Source organism: Magnolia sinica, chromosome 8 (genome assembly GCF_029962835.1).
Source record: "Magnolia sinica isolate HGM2019 chromosome 8, MsV1, whole genome shotgun sequence".
In the NCBI taxonomy this organism is placed as follows: Eukaryota; Viridiplantae; Streptophyta; class Magnoliopsida; order Magnoliales; family Magnoliaceae; genus Magnolia; species Magnolia sinica.
The window spans coordinates 82416114-82423448 of record NC_080580.1 but is presented as its reverse complement, the minus strand read 5'-3'; the positions used below and the strand labels follow the sequence as shown (position 1 = coordinate 82423448).

Sequence of the window (7335 nt, the reverse complement as noted above, 5' to 3'; positions counted from 1 at the left end):
ACCACTACGGCAGCACACTTTAACTTAAACCCGGAGTCATACAATTGTTGCCATCCTTTTATGGATTGGACAAGGAGGACCCATATCATCATGTGAAAGAATTCTTAAACATTTGCTCCACCTTTAAGTTCCAAAACTTCTCAGACGATTCGATCCGCCTACGCTGTTTCCTTTTTCTTTGAAGGATAAGGCGAAAGCATGGTTGAATTCTCTAGAAGTTGGATCTATCACTACATGGGACCAACTGTCTAAGAAGTTCTTAAACAAGTTCTTCCCCGTTCACAAAACCAATGCCCTCCGTAGAGAAATTACTAACTTCACACAAAAAGAGGGCGAGCACTTTCATGAATGTTGGGAAAGATGGAAGGACTTGCTTCTTAAATGTCCTCACCATGGTTTTGAGAAGTGGCAACAAGTTCAATACTTCTATGACGGTTCGACACCACATAACCGTCGCATGGTTGATGCCACCAGTGGAGGGTCATTCATGACCAAAAGTGATGTCGAAGCGTGGAACTTCTTTGAAACCTTGTGCGAAAATTCCCAGAAATGGGATTATTCAAATAGAGGTGACAAAAGTCCCCAACCACAAAAGAGAGGTGGTATATATGAGATAGGAGTCATGCCAGAGCTGAACGCCAAGCTTGATAACCTGACAAAGAAAGTTGATGCTCTGGTATTAAATAATGGACCACTACAAACAGCTCAAGTCGAGGCATATGCCACATGTTCTAGTCCTGCCCATCCTATGCAGTCTTGTCCATCTGGTGCAGCATTCCCAGAACTTCTCTCTGAACAAGTTCATGCTATGAACACTTTTCAAAAATCTGGGAATGATCCTTACTCGAACACATACAACCCAGGGTGGGCTAGACATCCAAATTTCTCTTGGGCAAAAGGACCACAACAAGGAGGACCATCCTGGAAATCCTCCCATGCAACCGCACCTCCAAGTTGGCAGTCAACAACCTCAACAGTTTCCACAATATCAACAACTGCCTACACAATCAAGGAAACCATCTCTTGAGGATACACTCCATCTTTTCATGCAGAGTTCTCTCCAATTCCAAAAAGACACCCAACAAACCTTATTGGCCAACCAGCAAAGCTTACATGCAAATGCACAATCCATTGCCAAGCTGGAAGTACAAATGGGTCAACTAGCTGCCACATTGAGTGAGAGAGAGAAGGGCAAGCTCCCTAGCCAACCTGAGGCTAATCCAAAGGGACAGTATGAGATTGGCTCTAATTCCAACCAAGGGCAATATCATGAACAGGCCAAATCGATCACTACCCTTAGGTCAGGCAAGCAGATTGATAACAGAATAGAGATGCCTGGGGATGAATCAAATTCTAAAACAGAAGATCAAGATGAAGCAGAGAGCCATACCAATGCATCCAAAGTCCAAAAGCTCTCTGACTCTCCAAGAGCCACTAATGTGCCACCTTATGTGCCCAAAGCACCCTTTCCTCAACGTCTGGCACCAACAAAGAAAAGAAATAACTTTGATGAAATCTTGGATGTGTTTCAAAAAGTGCAAGTCAACATCCCGTTGCTTGACGCTATCAAGCAAGTCCCTGCTTACGCTAAGTTTCTTAAAGATTTATGCACTCAATATATTTAGCAGAATGTTCATAAGAAAGTCTTCCTTGCAGAGCAGCTCAGCTCCATGATTCAACATAACACCCCTCCTAAATTTAGGGATCCAGGAGCTCCCACCATTTCTTGCGGCATAGGAGATCATAAGATCGGGAAGGCATTACTTGATTTAGGGCGAGTGTCAATTTGTTACCATATTCGGTCTATGAGCAGCTAGGACTTGGTGAGTTGAAACCGACTAAGGTAACATTACAACTAGCCGATAGATCTGTCAAGGTGCCCTGGGGTGTTATTGAAGATGTGTTAATCCAGGTTGATAAATTTTATTTTCCGGTGGATTTCATAGTTATAGATACTCAGCCTGTCCAGAATCTTCATAGTTAGATTCCAGTCATTTTGGGTCGTCCATTTTTGGCCACATCTAATGCTATTATCAATTGCAGGAATGGAGTTATGAAATTGTCCTTTGGTAACATGAATATTAAACTCAATGTTTTTAATGCAGGACAAAACCCTCAGATTTGGATGACATATTTGAAGTGGACATGATCGAGAGCCTTGTGCAGGACTCCTTCCGTACATCTTTTGAAGATCCTCTTGAAACCTGCTTAGCACAATCGGGCATGGATTTTGACATTGATAGTCCCATCCATGAAGTCAATGCATTGCTCGACTCTACTCCTATATTGGAGACTGAAAAATGGAGAGCGAAAGTGGAACCTCTCCATCCCTCTGAGACTCTTCTTGACAGCATAGCTTCCGACTCTGAGAAGACAAAGGCGAGCAGGCTGCTTAATGTTCTTAGAGCATATAAGGCAGCAATTGAACGGAAGATAGTGGAAATACAGGGAGTATGCCCCACGATATGTATGGATCATGCTGTTGTGGAAATGTCGCATAACATGCAAAGGAAGCGTGATCCTAACATAAAAGAAGTCATTCGAGCAGAAGTCCTTAAATTATTTGACGACAGTGTCGGTTGCCTTATTTCAGATAGCACAGTTCATGGGAACTCACATCACTTGTCCGAGATCGGTTAATGAAAGTGTTGAGGTAATTTCTTTGGCGGACCCTGGTTATAAAGATTATTTCATTCATGGTCCGTTCTTATCTGGCTGAAGACGTTAAACTTAGCGCTCATGGGAGGCAACCTAACCTTTTGCTTTATTGTATTGCTTTTATTTCATTCATTTTCATTTTTAGTTAGTTACTTCAATGTTTGTGGGTAACATTACTGCAAACCCTCACGAGACTACAACTCGTCCACTAGGGGTAACCTAGGGGTTTAAAGGCTTGTTGCATGCGCTAAATGCAATCGAGAGCACCTGCGAAAGTGGTATAGGTAGGATCTTCTTTTCTTTTTCTTTTTGTTATTTTCGCTTCTGTTAATTTCTCTCTTGCCCTAACTTGCTCTTACATTGATAATTTTGGGAAGCCTCTTGATTCTCCGTCCAGGTACTATCTTTCCCTCATTTCTCTTTTATTATTTGTTGTCCCATGTGCATTACTTGTTTATTTCTAATACATTGAGGACAATATAGATTTTCGGTTGGGGGTGGGAGATTAGGGTACCTAATCAGTATTTTCTTAGTCCTGAGGAAAATTTGTGAAAATTTTAAAATTTTTTCTGAATTTCTATTGAATTCAAAGTGACTTTGAAGGATAGTTGTGATTTTAACATTATAAGATACCTGATGTTGGTAACTAATGACTCTTGGATTCGGCCATCTGCTTGATTTCACAGTCAATTTTGAATTGTTAATCCATGATTAGACGTTGTGAACATTAATTAAGTCATGATTTTACATATCACATCTCGCTTGCACATTAAGTTTTGGTTCGATAACTGAATGATTAACTTAGTAAAAAGAAGAATTAAAAGGCTAAGTCACATAATCTTCACCATAGGTTTGCTCCCTATAGGTATAGATTTGATTCTCCATAGTTGACTTATAAAAAATGAGGCGACGAGTTTTCGCCATAGGTTTGCTCCCTATAGGTAAGAATTTGATTCCCCTCATTTACGTTACTGCTCATAAAGAAAATCAAAGGTTGGTAAAATTAAAAATAAATCTGTGAGATAAGTGTTGGTTTCAAGCTTGGTTGTCACGAATTACCAATGATATCATGAGGTTGACAATTGGATCTCTTAATGTTTGTAAGTCGAGATTACACTTTACATTCATGGAGCTCGATGTTCAGAAATGTTCTAATTAATGGATTAATATGTTGAACTTGATTATGAAGTTTACTGTGAGCTTGATTTCAGGAGAAAATTCTACTTACCATTCATGAATCTTAGAATTTTCACATCTCAGCTGTCTGTTCACAAGTTACTTGAGTTACAGGAATCATCTTTTATTTCTAAAATTATTTTTCGCATACTTTGCTCGGGACTAGCAAAATGCTAGTTGGGGGTTATGATCAGGGTCAAATATTGCATATCAGACCCCAGTAATTACCAGATTTTACGTATATGATAATGCTTAATGAAGTATTTTAATTGTATTTTTGTTACAGGATGAAGTCAGGAGCGTTAATTGAAAATTGATGTTAAAGGCATGGATTTCATGATCCAAAGTCTCCAGAGCACGGGATGGACTCCAGAGAACCAATAATGAAGATTTTACACGCCTGAGATCTGAGGAAAGCAAGCCAAAGGGGCCCGAAAAGGGTCCAGAATGCAAGATCACATGGTTCCCGCTATCCAATCAGTTCGAAACTTCATACATGGGATGAGGGCCGTAAATTAACCGTACATATTAAATTTCAGCCATAGAAGATCTCGGGAAGTGGTCCAACGGACAGATCAGCCTATTAATCTCTAAATTGGGGCCCACCTGATATTTGGAACTGCCTCAACCTTAGTATTGACGGTTTAAATAAGATTTTCCAGAAAATGCCTCTGTGGGGCCCACCGATCACGGCTGCGAAAAATTGCACTTCGAGTCCTTCTACGACTCTGCCACCGACCCCAGCCATCCAGCAGCTATAGAAGGGGAGTTTTGGACGTGGGAAAGTCATTCAGAACCAGGGGATTCCAGATCTGGAGCAAGGAAGAGAAGAAAGAGAAGAAAGAGAAGAAAGAAGAGAGAGATCGATTGGTTTGGTGTTTAATTTTTATGAATTTTATTTAATATTTTTCATGAATTTTATGGGTCACTAATCTCTCAGCTAGGGCTGAGATGAAGCCCCTAATTTGATTAGCTCTTGTATTGGTTGATTTACTTTGAATTTCAATTAATTTGTTTCTTTCTTTAAGTGGGCTTTATGGGTTTAAATTCTATACTTCTCCATCTATGAACTTGATTAAAGTATATATATGGATGTTGTTTGGATGCTTATTATAGGTACTTGTGTCTGATCAAGAACAAGTTTCCTATAGAGGAAGAAACAGGGTGCTTTAATGAATGTACATTCCATGTACCCGACCAAGGATATGGGATATGTCATTCATGGCATTGTTTAAAGGAATTAGACAGTTTGTATGCCCGATTAAGGACACAGATTGTGCTTTCTCTATTTAAGTGGTATCAATCTAGATCAAGGTGAATCAACAGACAAAACAAGGGTTAGGATAATTAGGGGTGGATTCGAAAGTCCTAGTGCCCTCTCTCTGATTGAATTTTCTTCCCTGTTCTTAATTAATTGTTTTTCATAAAATTGTGCTTAGTAATTCATTCCATTATTTGTTGGATTAGTTAAGGAGAATCATAGATTTGAATTGTGACGACCAGTCCTCGTGGGAACGATCTCGTAATACGTACCGTATCTACATCTGATTCGTATACTTGCGAGTTTAAAAATCATTTAAATCATGTTGGTTTAAATAAAACATCAACCCACTGTAATAATTACATGCAATCCATTACAATCATTAAATTCAATATATACATTTAGATATGTATCCCAAAATTCATACCCCTCATTGATTCATGTGGACCACACTAACAAAAATAGTTTGAAGGGCAAGCATTGCTTTGTACACTATTTCCAATCCTGTAGTCTACCTGAGTCAAAGATGGAGTTATTTTTTGGGTTCTTAATCTAAAATGAGGTGATGCACTTGGTAGTCAATGTAGATTTTACATAAGCATCATGATGGGGCTCACCCGAGCCACCCATCCATTTGGTCTCAACCGTGATGGAAGGTGGAGAAATGATAATTATCACAATTAATGGGATATATTTTTAAAAATCTTTTTGAAAATATGGTCCCAGAGCATATATTCCATATTACCAGAATATTTTTTTAACATAAAATTTCATTTTTTTAATATTATTTTACATGTACAAATTATAGGGATATAGGTACCATGCCTCATAGGCTACCAGAGTATCAAATATCTCTCCTTTAAAGCACGTTAGTAAAGGAAGACTAATTCAAGAATAAAAGTAAGTAATGATAGTCGAAAGTGGAAGCATAGGAAAATATGTTGACTTTAAAATTTATATAAATGAAGTTATCTGGAATGCATAACCATGACCATCTTCCTCATTATACAAAAATAAGTATGGAGAGAAAAGCCTGCTGTGGATGTCGATTATCAATCGCAAGGGAAAAGATTATTATATATATTACAGGATCTCTAGATTTAATGAACCATAATTTTTAGAAAGAAGTGATTTCTCTGGGCTAGGTTAGAGAGAAGAAAGATAAGCATTTCAAATAAAAACCCTACACTTATACATATAGACTCCTGTCTTAGAAATTTTTTAATTAAAAACTAATTTCAATATCTCTTATTTTGTAGTAGTAACAAGGTGTGCCAAATTATCATTCTCTCTTCTAATAAGAAAACCCAATCTACAGCCACCAATAAGGTGAATCCAGTGTGATATTTCTAGGACTATAATCCTTCATGGCACGCCAAATCAACTAGAGGATAAAAAATGATTCATCCCAATCTTTCATTGGTTGTTAATTTGATTATATTTATTTGAATATACTTGATTCTATATTTGCATGTCCACAAATTACAATACCTAATTGTGAAGCACACTTATCTATTTTTAAGATTGAATGTTTTTTAATCTTATCAAACTTGATCAAGTAGAATTTATTGAAAATGTTAATATATTTATTATAATAATATAAATATTTTTCATAAACAATTTGAATTCAAATCCAATCATCCATTTAATTCGACACCTTAAATAAGTCTCATGTGCACTATCACCACAATATAATTATATGTGATATTTCTCTATTTAATTTTTGTAATTAATCTTAATTTGATTGCTTTCGCAGCATGTTTCTTACTCAACTGAATATGATCGCATGGCATTAATAATGCACATCAAAGTAGTATCACATTGTCCTTACCTTGTCACACAACTTAAGAGTAATAAGGATGAAAGAGTCACCTACAGGAGTAATATACCTGTCGACAATCAAACTGAATTCAATCCATTGCTTGTATGTAATTAATTCACAACACTTATACCTCACTCAAAAATCAAGAATAATCAAGTAATTGTTGTCTGAGAGATAATCATATAGAATTAGGACTGTTTCATGAGTTGAGCCAACTCAAAAAGCTCGCTCAACGTGGCTTGAAAGGCCAACTCAGGGCGAGTCAAGCTTGTTTTCTAAAGCTTGAGTTGACTTCGAGCCGAGTTCAACTATGGTGCATTTCAACTCGAACTCGACTCGAATAATATATTTTAATATTATATATTATATATATTATATTAATATTAAATTATATATATATATATATATATATATATAT

At 37.2% G+C, this 7335-nt stretch overlaps 1 non-coding gene across 1 annotated transcript; it reads right to left on the bottom strand.

Annotated features, from left to right (window-relative positions):
- Positions 1-292: 292 nt before the first annotated feature.
- Positions 293-399, bottom strand: LOC131254428 (small nucleolar RNA R71). The gene has a single exon (XR_009175541.1). It is a non-coding gene; the product is annotated as a small nucleolar RNA R71 (small nucleolar RNA).
- Positions 400-7335: the final 6936 nt, after the last annotated feature.